General features: G+C 39.6%; 1 non-coding gene across 1 annotated transcript; it reads right to left on the reverse strand.

Annotated features, from left to right (window-relative positions):
- Positions 1-590: 590 nt before the first annotated feature.
- LOC141709742 (small nucleolar RNA R71) lies at positions 591-697 on the reverse strand. The gene has a single exon (XR_012570305.1). It is a non-coding gene; the product is annotated as a small nucleolar RNA R71 (small nucleolar RNA).
- Between the last annotated feature and the right edge of the window lie 13,871 nt (positions 698-14,568).

Raw genomic sequence — 14,568 nt, forward strand, 5'->3', positions numbered from 1 at the left:
TCAGTGGTCGTCAAAGTTCACTGACTCGGATATTTTACTTACTTGTTTGCTTGCTTATTTTTCAGGTACTCTATAGAGCGTGTATGCAAACGTGTTCTCGATCTCGCAAGAGAACACTGGATAAAATGGATGAAGAAGTTTTAGTAGAGGAAGATGTTCTTGTAGAAGAGAAAAAAGTTGAAGAAGAAGCTCTTATTATAATGGGTGAACCAGAAGCAAATACAAAGGCTTTGATGGACTACTCTCAGCCGAAAATCAATGATATTCAATCTAGCATTGTTAGACCAACCATCGCTGCTAACACTTTTGAAATACAAGCTATCACGATTCAGATAGTGCAGAACTCGGTTCAATTTGGGGGTTCTCCGACGAAAGATCCCAATATGCATATTAGAGATTTTATCGAGATCTTCGACACTTTCAAATTTAATAATGTCTCTGAAGATGCTATTCAGTTGAGGCTTTTCACATTCTCTCTGAGGAATAAAGCTAAGTGCTGGTTGCATTCTCTACCACCAGGCTCTATCACCAAGTGGGAAGATCTTGCTCAGAAGTTTCTCACTAAATTCTTCCCTATGAAGAAGACAGCTGCAATCAGAAATGCTCTTACTCAATTTGCGCAACAATTGGGAGAATCTTTGTGTGAAGATTGGGATCGTTATAATGAGATGCTTAGAAAGTGTCCTTATTATGGGATGCCTGACTAGATGATCATTAACTGCTTATATAATCATTTGGGTGCGACTTCAAGACCCATGATTGATGCAGCATCAGGTAAAGCCTTATGGGCTAAGAGCTACAAGGAAGCTTATTACTTGATTAAACTGATGGCTGCTAATGAATACCAGAATCCTTCTCAGAGACTAACTCAAGGAAAAATAGCAGGAATTCTGGAGGTAGATGCAGCTACTGCTATAGCTGCTCAGCTTAAGGCTTTGATGATGAAAGTGAATTCTTTGACTAATTATGGAGTTAATCAGATCATTAGTGTCTGTGAGCTTTGTGCTGGTGCCCATGAGACAGTACAATGTGTTATTTTTAGTGAATCAGCTCAGTTCGTGAGCAACTTTCAGAGGTCGCGGCAACCAGTTCCAGCCACCTATCATCCCAACAACCGAAATCATCCTAACTTCAGCTGGGGGAACACTCAGAATGCGGTTTAGCAGCCTTATCAGCAGTATGTAGCAAAGTAATACAACCCTCCTAGTTTTCAGCAACCGCAATATGCACCAAGAAAACAACTCCAACAATATAATGAAAAATCTGAATTGGAGGAGTTGAGGCTCATGTGCAAGAGTTAAGCGGTATCTATTAAGACCTTGAAAAATCAAATTAGGTAGATTGCCAATTCCTTGCTGAATCGACAACCTAGTACATTCCCTAGTTATTCAGAAGTTCCAGGCAAGAAGGAAGCAAAAGAGCAGGTTAAGGGAATTACATTGAGGTCCGGGAAGGTTGCAAGCCAAGAAAAAGCTCAAGTTCCATAATCTGGAGATGTGGCTGAAGAAGAAGTGCAGAAGGAAGCAGAAGTGGAACCAAGGAAGAAAACTGTGGAACACACTCCTCCTAAGGGTAATACTGGGGAAATACAGGTCTATCCTCCACATCCTTTTCCTAAAAGGCTGCAGAAGCAAAAGTTGGATAAGCAGTTTGCTAAGTTTTTGGAGGTGTTCAAGAAACTTCATATAAACATACCTTTCGCTGAAGCTCTTGAACAGATGCCTAGCTATGCGAAGTTTATGAAAGGTATTCTCTCTCGGAAAGTGAAGCTCGATGACTTAGAGACCGTTGCTCTAACGGAGGAATGCAGTGTTGTGCTACAACATAAGTTGTCTCTGAATCTTAAATATCCTAGAAGTTTCACTATTCCTTGCAGCATCGTAAAAGTGTCATTCGACAAATGCTTATGTGACTTGGGATCTAGCATCAATCTGATGCCTTTATCGATCTTCAAGAAGTTAGACTTACCTGATCCAAAGCCTACTTATATGTCCTTGCAGTTGGTCGATCATTCTATTACATACCCACGAGGCATTGTGGAGGATGTCTTAGTCAAAGTGGACAAACTCATATTTCCTACTGATTTTGTAATTCTTGATTTCGAGGAGGATAAGAAGATTCCCATAATCTTGGGAAGACCATTCTTGTCTATGGGCCGAAACTTGATTTTTATGTGAGTACTGGATCAGGATGTGACTTTTAACGTATTCAATGCTATGAAATTCCCTACTGATAATGAGAAGTGCTTAAAAGTGGAATTGGTTGATTCTGTTGTTACTTTAGAACTTGATCAAATGCTAAGGTCCGATGCCTTAGAGAAGGCCTTGCTGGGAAATTCAAATAGTGAAGACCATGAAGGTGATGAGCAGTTGCAGTATTTGAATGCTTCTCCTTGGAAGCGAAGGCTGGATATGCCGTTTGAATCTCTTGGATTGGGAGAGCTGAAAAATTCTCCAAAGTGCTTCAAGCCATCTATTGAGGAAGCTCCTACACTCGAGGTTAAACCATTGCTTGAACACTTAAGGTATGCTTTTTTAGGTGATGCGTCTACTTTGCCTGTTATTATCGCATCTGACCTTTCAGGTAGTGATGAGGAAAAGCTCTTGAGAATTCTTAGATAGTTCAAATCGACAATTGGGTGGACTATAGAAGATATTAAAGGAATCAGCCCTTCTTATTGGATGCATAAAATTCTGCTAGAGGAAGGTAGCAAGCCAAATATTGAGCAACAGAGAAGGCTTAATTCGATCATGAAAGAAGTTGTGAAGAAGGAAATTCTCAAGTGGCTAGATGCAAGGATCATCTACCCTATCTTTGACAGTTCGTGGGTGAGTCCAATTTAGTGTGTGCCGAAGAAAGGAGGCATCACAGTTGCTTCTAATTAGAGGAATGAGCTCATTCCTACTCGAATAGTCACGGGATGGAGAGTTTGCATGGATTACAGGAAGCTTAAAAAAGCCACAAGGAAGGATCACTTCCCTCTTCCTTTTATTGATCAGATGCTTGACAGGTTGGCTGTGCATGAATACTATTGTCTTCTGGATGGCTATTCGGGTTATAATCAGATTTGTATCACTCCTTAGGATTAGGAAAAGACTACCTTCGCTTGTCCATTTGGTACTTTTGCCTTCAGAAGAGTTTCTTTTGGGTTGTGTGGTGCACCTGCCACATTTCAGAGATGTATGATGGCCATTTTCTCTGACATGATTGGTCAGAATGTGGAGGTGTTTATGGATGATTTCTCTGTGTTCGGTGATTCTTTTGACGAGTGCTTTCAAAATCTTGGCGCTGTTCTTAAAAGGTGTGTTGAGACCAATCTGGTTCTCAACTGGGAGAAATGTCACTTCATGGTGCAACAGGGCATTATTCTTGGGAACAAGGTCTCTAGTAAAGGTCTTGAGGTGGACAAAGCCAAGGTGGGGGTCATTGAAAACCTTCCTCCACCAATTTCTGTGAAGGGAGTCCGGAGCTTTCTTGGTCATGCGGGTTTCCATCGGCGTTTCATCAAGGACTTCTCTAAAATCTCTAAACCCTTGTGCAATCTTTTATAGAAAGATGTCCCTTTTAAGTTTGATGACGAGTGCCTAGCTTCTTTTGAGATCTTAAAGAAGAGTTTAATCACGACACATGTAATAACTGCACCTGATTGGAATGAACCTTTTGAAATGGTGTGCGATGCAAGTGACTATGCAGTTGGAGCAGTTCTTGGGCAGAGGAAGAACAACATATTTCATGTAGTGTACTATGCTAGTAATACCCTCAATGGTGCTCAACTGAACTATACTACTACTGAAAAGAAACTCTTAGCCATTATCTACGATTTTGAGAAGTTTTGATCTTATTTTCTTGGGATGAAGGTGACAGTTTTCACTGATCACGTTGTTATTCTCTATCTCGTCTCGAAGAAGGACTCGAAGGATAGATTGATTCGATGGGTTCTTTTACTTCAGGAGTTTGAATTGGAGATCAATAATAGGAAAGGTACTGAGAATCAAGTCGTTGATCATCTATCTCGGTTAGAAGATCCGAGTACAATGTTACAGGATAAGACATTGATTAATGAGCCTTTTCCCGATGAGCAGTTGTTTGGGGTGCAAGAGGAAGAACCGTGGTTCGCGCACATTATGAACTACCTTGTGAGCAATATTATGTCTCCAGAATTATCTTCTGCTCAAAAGAAGAAGTTTCTTCATGAGGTGAAATGGTACATGTGGGATGAGCCATTTTTGTTTAGGCAAGGAGGTGACCAAACCATCAGTAGATGTATTCCATTCAGCGAGACAGAGGGTATCTTGCGAGACTATCATTCGACTATTTATGGAGGCCACTATGGTGGAGAGAAGACAGTAGCTCGTATCCTTCAAGTGGGATTTTTTTGGCCAATATTGTTTAAAGATGTGCATCGGTTCATTTTGAAGTGTGATTGCTGCCATCGTGTGGGTAATATGTTCAAGAGGGATGAGATGCCTCTTAATGTGCTTCTCAAGGTTGAAGTCCTCGATGTTTGGGGAATTGACTTTATGGGGCCATTTGTCTCATCTTGTAATAATCAATATATCTTGTTGGCGGTTGATTATGTCTCGAAATGGTTTGAAATCAAGGCTTTGCCGACGAATGATGCAGAGGTAGTGCTTCACTTTCTTCAAAAGCAGATATTCACAAGATTTGGGACTCCAAGAGTCATAATCAGTGACGAGGGATCACATTTCTGCAATCACAAGTTCACTTCTATGATGTAGTGATATAATGTGAATCATTGCATTGATACAGCCTATCATCCTCAGACTAATGGTCAAGCTGAGGTATCTAATAGAGAGATCAAGCATATTCTAGAGAAAGTTGTATGTCCATCAAGGAAGGATTGGTCTTTGAAGCTGGATGAAGCTGTTTGGGTGTATCGGACAACATATAAGACTCCGCTAGGCATGTCGCCGTTTCAGTTGGTTTATGGTAAAGGGTGTCATTTGCCTGTAGAGCTCGAGCATAAAGCATATTGGGATTTGAAGAAATTGAAACTTCACATGGATGTAGCTGGAAAGAAAATGATGCTTCAATTAAATGAACTCGATGGGTTTTGACTTCAAGCGTATGAGAACAATAAAATGTAAAAGGAGAAAGTCAAGAAGTGGCACGATAAAGGTTTAGTGCTCAAATCATTTGTGTCAGGGCAACAAGTTCTTTTGTTCAACTCTCGGCTCCGTCTTTTTCCTGGAAAAATGAAGTCAAGATGGTCAGGGCCGTTTGTTATCAAAACTGTGTTTCAACATGGAGCGGTGGAGATTTTTGAGAATCATCCAGGCCAAGCATTCAAATGAATGGACAGAGGTTGAAACACTAGTATAGAGATACGGCATACCGTGAGGTGGTTAGTGTCATTTTATTTTCCACTTGATCTCGGGATTATATGTCAAGCTAGTGACGTAAACCAAGCGCTTCTTGGGAGGCAACCCAAGTTTGTTGTACATTAGTAGATAGAGGAAAAAGAAAACAAGAAGAAAACTCCAAAAAAATCAGAAAAAGAAAAAAATTCAGTGTCAACTACAGAAGCACGGCGCGCCCACGCTGAGAAGCGGGGCGTCCGCGCTGAGAGTACAGTAGCTGTGCGCGCCCGTGCTGGCATGTGGGGCGGCCGCGCTGGTTTTCCAGAAGCACGGCGCGCCCGCGCTACCAAGCGGGGCGGCCGCGCTGGCTCCCTGAATCTGAAAAAAAAACAAAAAAATTCAAAATTCAAAAACAAAATCACATAACAGCCGAATTTCCCTCTCCCTCCTTCCATATTTCCCTCTCCAAATCAGTTTTAATCACCCCATTATTCCCATTATTCTCAGAATCACTTCTTTTCTAAAACTAATTCCTAATTCCCTATATACACACACTTATACACAATCTTCTCCATCACTTCTCAATTCTCAAACACACAAATCTCTCTCAAACACATCTTTTCTCTCAAACTTAGTCAAATTCAATGACACCCAAGACACAACAAACCCAAGTTAGTAGCAACACCACCGATTCTTCATGTTTTGGGGGGTGTGAGGCCCAGGTTTTCTACTCCGGAGGCTGAAGCGGAGTATACGAGGTTGATGTCGAAGCCGATAGCCAAGGAGAGAGGATTTCTACCATCGGGGAGGGATGGTAAGTTGCTTGAGATGATTCTGGAGATAGGTTGGGTCGCTTTTTGCGAGACAGTCGTTGTTATGCCCATAAGTGTGGTTCGCGAGTTTTACGCGAATGCGAAGGCGGATAAGAATGGTTTTACTGTGGTGAGGGGGTTGACTGTGGATTACATTGCTGAGGCTATTTGTCGGGTGATAAATCCTCCCGAGAGACAGTCGGGTCAGAATGATTAGGTGACGAAGACCGAAGAGGATTTTAACTTGGATTTAATTGTTGCTACGTTGTGTGTTCCTGAGACTCATTGGAAGTTTAAAAATGGCACGAACGAGTATGCCACTTTCCCTGCCTCGTGCATGAATAGGTATGCCCGTGCATGGAACTCTTTTATTTGTGCTAACATTATGCCTTCATCACATGTGCATGATGTTACAGTGGACCGAGCAAAGCTATTGTGGGGTATTCTTGTGGCGCCCTCCAAACTCGGGTCAGAAGTTTGGGGTCCACAACATATACACAACATATAAACCTGTATATGAAATATTATTTGTAATGACCCTGCTCTACATAACCACGGATCGCAATAGGTTAAAGTATGAAAACAAGCCACAACCTTAACTTTTATTACAACGTACCAAATCCCAACTAATTTAACTTACAACTGATAATAAAATTATTCTTACAATCTGACTATCTCTCAACCGCATGAAGCTTCTGCTAGCTCAATCCAACTCAACTGGAACCTTAGCCCGCCCTTTGGACTAAGGAACTTCACTATCATCCATATTCTTTTCAACTGTAAAATATATAAAAGAATTGCAAGGGTGAGCTAACTAGCTCAGCAAGTCATAATAGTGATAACTGAGGTTAAGCAATGTTCAAATGGAATTATTCAGAAGAATCAAGTTTATTGTTAACAATCGTTAGAATTGGATATTCATTTTAAGTTTTAAAACCAAGGTTAGGCTGCTGATCAGTCACGCACTAACCCCGAGCAAAGCACACAGCACTGCTCTAATTACTGGATCCAAGGCACACATTGGCCTAACTTGACCATTGATATGGTCTGACCATGAATCTGGTCCACATATAAAAAAAACTATCCAATTCTAAAGCAGTTCAATATGATAAACAATATAATTCAATAAAACAAGATCATAATCAATGGTGGTTAATCACTTGAATAAGAACGGAAGGAAACTCATGGATACCTCAAGGGTATATCAGATTATGTATAAGAAACCGTTTTCAGTCTGTAAAAGGATTGGGTATTAGACAAATAATGATTTTTCAAGGTATAGTTCTTTGACGTTATAAAGAATGGTCGGGGTATAATAGTTTTTGTGTTTTCAAACAATTTTGTTCCAGTGTTTGGTAGTTATACATTTGGGGATTAGTATCGTATTTGTGTGATTTGGTATCTGATGTTCAACAAAAGATGGTTTACAAAGAATAAGGCTTACGGTTCAAGATCAAGAAAAATCAGGGTTCAAGGGTAAATTGTTTATAGCACTTGCAATATAAAACAAGGGTTATTTTGAATAGTAGCGACATGTTATGAAACAGTTCGAAAATATATTTGCAATATATCTTGAAGAAAAGTTCAGAAGTACTTGCCTTACAGGGCTTTACAACTATTACTGATCAATTTTGAGCTGAGTCTGTCGCTCAGGCTTTAACGTACAACCACTAGATCCCATTGGATTCGACTTCGACACTCAGGTTTTTCCGTTGAAACTCTACTGAGCTCGTCAACTGACCACCAGGTTATCCCTAGTCCATTGTCCACTTTCGGTTTTCTGACTAGAACCTACAGGGTCGAAATACTCTATGTTAGATACCCAGTTATGCTTGACATATCCTCGCTAATCACCTACCCATACGATAGAATATTTTGACTCGTAATCATTCATATTATAATAACACAAACCACAATTAGAGTTTACGTTCTCAAAATCGATTCAGAAAATACTTATACATGTCATTTTACGAAATTAGGGTTACTGAGTTTTGCACAGAACATTTACCACAACATACAATCACGTTCGTATAAAGTATATGCATATATATATATATATATATTTATTCGACGTCCCGATAATTATCGGATACGCTTCCGCATTTCCATAGTTGATTTCCCGGAAATCGGGCAGCGTTTCCTTTGTTTATCGGACTACCCGTCGAAACACCAATCGACGTCAAATCTCAAACACAACAACATCAACGACAATTCCAATCACAATCCCAACCACCGATATTATTCAATTATTATTAATATTCGCATTTTATATATTTATTCGTATTAGGACTCAGAATTGGATCATCACTGTCCACCGTCGACTCGCCGAGGCTCATCGTCGACGGCGGTAAAAATTTGTCGGTGCCCGATTAATTTCGGGTTTCCATACAAATTTTCACCGATTAATTACTAATAATTCCCGCATAACTTTATTATTTATCTCACGAAAGTCATCGAAATTCGATCATGCAAAAAAGTATCATAAAATATTTTATATTAATTCCCCATTTACAATCTACAAAAAAACAAATAGGGCCAACAGTAACATCTATACGCGCCGCACGCGCAAGGAACAGAAAGAAAATACAGGGCAGCTATATACGCAAACATGAGCCACACACCACCAAAATCTCCTTGTCGGAACAGCGAGGGACGGCGGCGGAAAATGGAAATAACCGAGCACGGGCACACGCACACAAGGACTGACACACACACACACAGTTACAAATAAACATATATCACTTGCACAAGAACCAAACCAGCCAAGCCAAGTACTAAGGCGGCGGCTCACCGGAAACAACAGCGGCACAGAAGAATCAAGGAAAGGCATAGAGAATGAACGGGAAGATAAGAAAGGAGGGGAACGAGATGTAATTCACCGAACAGAGAGGCAAAAACGAGAAGGGGGCAGGAGAGATTTGAGAGAGAGACGAGATAGAGAGAGAGGAGAGATCGAGGGATTTGAGAAATGTTAATGTTTCTCCCCCAAAACAAGCTGATTAACCTCCTGCTAAGCTGTGCACAAACCACGTGTCCGATTAATAGGACACGTGTTGTCTTTTTAATTGACTGCAAGCCCAATTCGATCCGTTTTAATCGAATTTAATGGTACAATATGCAGTTAAATATTAATCCAAATAATATTAAAATAGTCTTAAAATTTCATAAATATTCCAAAACTAATAAAATAAATTTCCCGTAATTTTTAAAGTACTTTTGAATCATGCTTTATACCCGCTTTTCATAACTAACGAACCGAGCTGCATTTAGAACAATTTTAGAAAATCATGAAAATAGTCTTAAAATGTTATAAATATCCCGAAGTAAATAAAAACATAAATTTCGTAATTTTAAAATAATTCCTGAAACACAATTTATTCCCGATTTTATCATTCAAACGAATCGACGCGCGAGTGAAATTAATCCCGAAAATTTCCAAAAAAAATTTAAAATTCTTGAAATATTCCAAACATAAATAAATATGAGTTTCATAATTTTTGAAGAATTCTAGAATCAACTATGGATTTTACAAATAAAAGTAATCAGAAAATCATTTAAAGATAAATAATCAATAAAATATTGATTTCTCAATTTTATAAAATCCTAAAAATAATTAATGTAATTATAAAACCATAAAAACAATTTTAAAGACATTTCAAATATGTATGCAAATAAATTTGCACTAAATCCACTTTTAAAAGTGAAAACAATTCAATACGACTCCATAATTAACCACGCAGACAACCCGGTACACCATAAATCACACATATATATAAAAATCAAATAACACATAGCGGTCAAAACCAATACACATTTTTTATTTGATTAATACTTCCACAATTACATATTAAATAATTCAAAAATACACGAGTCGTTATATCCTTCCCCCCTTAAAAAGATTTTGTCCGCAGAATCTGGTCTAACTAAACGAGTGAGGATATTTGCCAAGCATATCTGACTCTAGTTCCCAAGTAGACTCTTCTACTCAAGGATTTCAAACGTACTTATTATAGATATACTCTCATTTACAAGGACTTGCCTTTAACGATCAAGAATTTGGATTGATCACTATATACGGAACAAATTTGGACAAGAGCCCCCCTTTTGCTCCTAATTCATTACTTAATTTAAATCAGATACTTATCATTTTTAACTTTAACAGGCCAAATGCACTATATGTACGCACTGTTGCGACGGTAACATCAACTCATAAACAACTTTATCTATATTTATCAACACCCCGAATGGTTTACTAAATTTAGGACTCAGCGTGTCCCTTCTATTCAGACCTATCCAACCTCTTTCAAGGTGAAACTTGTATTAATACTACTGGTCCTATTTCTATACTCATATTCTCTCTCGATATAATTTCGCCTTCTTTCTTTGTCTACTCCGAGCTTCTTCAATCAATATCACTACACTTTTGGTGCGCTGAATTAACATGGAATTTGACACTTTCTTTTTTCCCACTTTATCTCAATAAAAATGGGGACCTACACTTGCGTTCACATGAAGCTTGTTAAAATGGCATTCTAAAGCTGACATCGATGATAAATGATCATTCCAATGTTTCCTTTAAACTCAACCTCTCAACTTATCTTACATTTCTTAAATCACTTCCGTACTTTGACTCTCCGTATAAGGATGTTAGGCGGTGCTCGTTTTCAACTTGGTTTCTAAACATTTAAACATCTCTTACTCTTTTTCATCAGTTAAGGCTGAAAAGTAGTCTCATATATCCACGTATTATCACCTTTAAGTATTTGAACTTAAGATTCCACTCTTTCCAATTCATCTATTAACTCCTCGGTGGTCTTAATTACATCCAATCTTCTCTGTCGGCATAATGCATATGTTACCATACAGCTTTGCTTAGGTAGTTGTTCATGGATCAATTCAGAATCTTTTGTTAACCTTAGTCAAAACTTCATTCTTGAAAACTCAACGTATAGTTGCTTTCCTTCTAATCTTTGGAGAAAAATTCTTGGGCATTCCACGCAGGCTTTCTTATTCTTTGAGTAGCTGAGGATGTTATTAATAAATACAGTTTGCTTATCTGAGTACTCCTTATACACCATGATCCTTAATTTCTTATAATCACCTGATACACTTGTTATTTCACATAATATCACCAGAGCTTGCAATGCTCTTAGCTCACTTTAATGGTAATCTCTGATATGTTCTCGGGTCGGATCTTAAGTTAATTTCCGAGATATAACATACTTCTTGAATTAGGTCTCGTAAGTAGTCAATTCTTTATAGGGTCTCACTTTTCCTTATTCGTTGTTTTGTTAAACTCCCGATAATCAGTACATACTTTTATACTTTCATTCCTTTTTCTCCCTTAACATCACTGATACACTTCACGATTCGCTTCTTGTAAAACCACTTCATGCGTCTCCAATATTTCGCCTTAACCCTTTGACATGTCCACACTTCCTAATACATCTTGAAATTTCCTTCTTATACCTGGTTATCACTATTTTTCTTTATATTTCCGTATATCTTGGCATTTCTTCAGTAAATTAAATACTTTATATTGTGAATTCCTTGTGGAATCTCATTTCTTAATCCTTCTACTTAGAGCATCCAGGTGCTGGAAGAAAACTAGAGAACATCGTAATCGTTATCCTGGGCGCATAAATTTCCTGCTAACCTCGTAATCCATTATCTTCTCTTGACATGTCCTTTTCTTTCCCTTAACAACTTTGACTGAAAGGTCATACTATCCATCCTTGCTCCTTTTGGATTATAACCTTTAATTTCCAGTTCCAACTTCCAAAATTCTATAGTTAATTCTTCTGGTGCAGACTCTATGTTCGTTCTCTCCTTTTTGCCTATCGCTTGTCACTATTTTTGCTTTTCCTCGTGAATACATACTTCAACTCTTATGGTCCGTATAGATCTTACACCTTTTTCCATACATATCATGTTTCCCAATCTTTCAACATAAATATTATTACTGTTAGTCCCAATTATAAATAGGATACTTCTGCTCATAAGGTTTCGGTTGTCTGGGTGCATATACAATAACTTCATTGTGCTGCATCAACACACATCCTACTTCCTTATGAGAAACATCACTATAACTACCAAATCTCTTTGATACTTTCAAAATGATAAAGCAGGTGTTGTAACCATTCTTTCATTTAACTCCGTAAAACTTTTGATAGGGATAAATAAATCCTGATTACACAATTAAATATTACAGTAATTATAAATGGTTTGGGCTGCAAGGCCCAATAAGAAGATGTATGACATTCAGACCAAAATGGTCAACACATTGATCAGGCCCGATGGACCAAATCAGGCCTAATGAAACAAAGAAGACCCAAAAACTCTGAATATTAATTAATTACGAAATTAATTAATATGGGAAAAATCAGCTATTGAGAAGAGTCCCGATAAGGATATAAATCCTTGTAGATTAGCCTCAAAGGGACCTGAAAGGATAAGGAATCAGTTTCCTACTATTTAGGACTCCAAAGTCCATTCTAAATATGAGACTTGCCCACCAAGTCTCCTATATCAAGTCCAATTCAAGGACCACCAGCATCTATATAAGGGGCCTCACCCCACAAATCAGAACTACATTTTTTGACTTGATCCTTGGCAATCAGCAAGGTACGTAGGCATCTTGTTAAGGCAGATTGAGTCACGAAACACAAGAGCAGTCAAATCGAGCCTCGAAGCTCACATTCCTTAGTAATAAATACAACGATTATATATATAAGTTTTTAATACATAACATTTGGCGCCGTCTGTGGGAAAGCACAACAACAACCATGGCGAGAACACGGAGAACAATTAGAGCTCTGGAGGAAGGAACACCATCGGAGACAACCCAGGTGATTTTGTCAACCGTGGAGATACCCCCTCAGTCAACTTATGCATCTACTCAAGGGGAAGCCCAGATAGGGGCAACTCAACCTCAGCCACAAGGGACGGTTCCCCCGTTTATTCAAGGTATGAATCCTCAAGTTCAACAAGTACATGTACCTGTGAATTCTCGACCCGTCGAGTATGAATATTCAACTGTTGTTACTACTAACCCCCCTTGTGGGATGCCCCTTTACCCCGAGGTTGGAGGAAGTGGACACGCTGGGCGAAGTGAAGCACGAGGGCAATCGCCCCCTACATACGAGGTTTGGCTCCTATCCCCAAGGATCGGAAATTTTCTGGTCCTTATACTGAGAGAGACTCCGAATCTTTGGATGATGAAGTAGCCCCAAGAAGGAGGCGTGCTGGCAAAGAGCCGATGGCTGATGGAAGCCAACACCCTCAAAGCACCCAAGGGGCGAACCCCCAAGAAGTGCAGGAAAGGATCAGGGCTCATGAGGCTGAGATTCAAAGGTTGAGGCGCGACTTGGAGGTGTATCAGACCACCAGACCCCAAGCACCTCCTAGAGGGAGAAATCCTCCTCCCATCATAGACCTGGACGGTCCGGTGCAGAGAAGGGCTGTTGTCCCAAGGGCTGATCCGAGCAATCTTCTTCCCCTTGGAGATCCTGATGATCCTACTCCACCCTTCACTGAATGAATAATGAATACCCATATCTCAAGGAAGTTCAAGATGCCAAATATCAAAGCTTATGATGGCACGGGAGATCCTGCTAATCATGTTAGAACATTCTCTAATGCACTGCTGTTGCAGCCCGTGAATGATGCTATAAAGTGTCGGGCCTTCCCTCAAACCTTGTCGGGTATGGCTCAAAGATGGTACAGTCGCTTACCCCCAAACTCTATTGGGTCGTTCAGAGAATTAAGCCAGGCTTTTATTAAGCAATTCATTAGTGGGAGAGTTCATGAGAAAAGTTCAGCATCTCTTATGGGCATTGTGCAGGGGACAAAGGAATCCTTGAGAAATTACCTGAATCGTTTCACAAAGGAGGCTTTAAAGTCCCAGACCTTGATGATAAGGTAGCCATGATAGCACTGCAACAAGGAACTAGGGATGAGTTCTTTAAGATGTCCTTGGCCAAACGCCCCCTGAAAGCATGTTGCAGCTCCAGGAGAGGGCAGGGAAGTATATCAAAGTCGAAGAAAGCATGAGGAAGACCGTAGTGAGTAATGAGCCCGCTGTAGGCAAGAAGCGAAAGACTGATCTGGAGTATATCGCTAAGGACAAGTATCCTAGAACTGAGCAAAACCCTGATTCAACCCCCAAGAAGGGAGGACCTGGGAAAAAGTTCACCGAATACGCTAAGCTGAATGCCCCTAGAAGCCAGATCTTGATGGAAATCGAGAAAGATCGAGATATTCATTGGCCTAAGCCCCTGAAGGCTAATCCTGCCAAGCTAGACAAGAGCAAGTATTGCAGATTTCACAAAGATGTTGGTCAGGACACCGATGAGTGTAGGCAGCTGAAAGATGAAATTGAGTTCCTCATTCGAAAAGGAAGATTGAACAAATACACTGGAGAAGGAGGGGACAGG

Source organism: Apium graveolens, chromosome 2, assembly GCF_009905375.1.
Source record: "Apium graveolens cultivar Ventura chromosome 2, ASM990537v1, whole genome shotgun sequence".
Lineage (NCBI taxonomy): Eukaryota > Viridiplantae > Streptophyta > Magnoliopsida > Apiales > Apiaceae > Apium > Apium graveolens.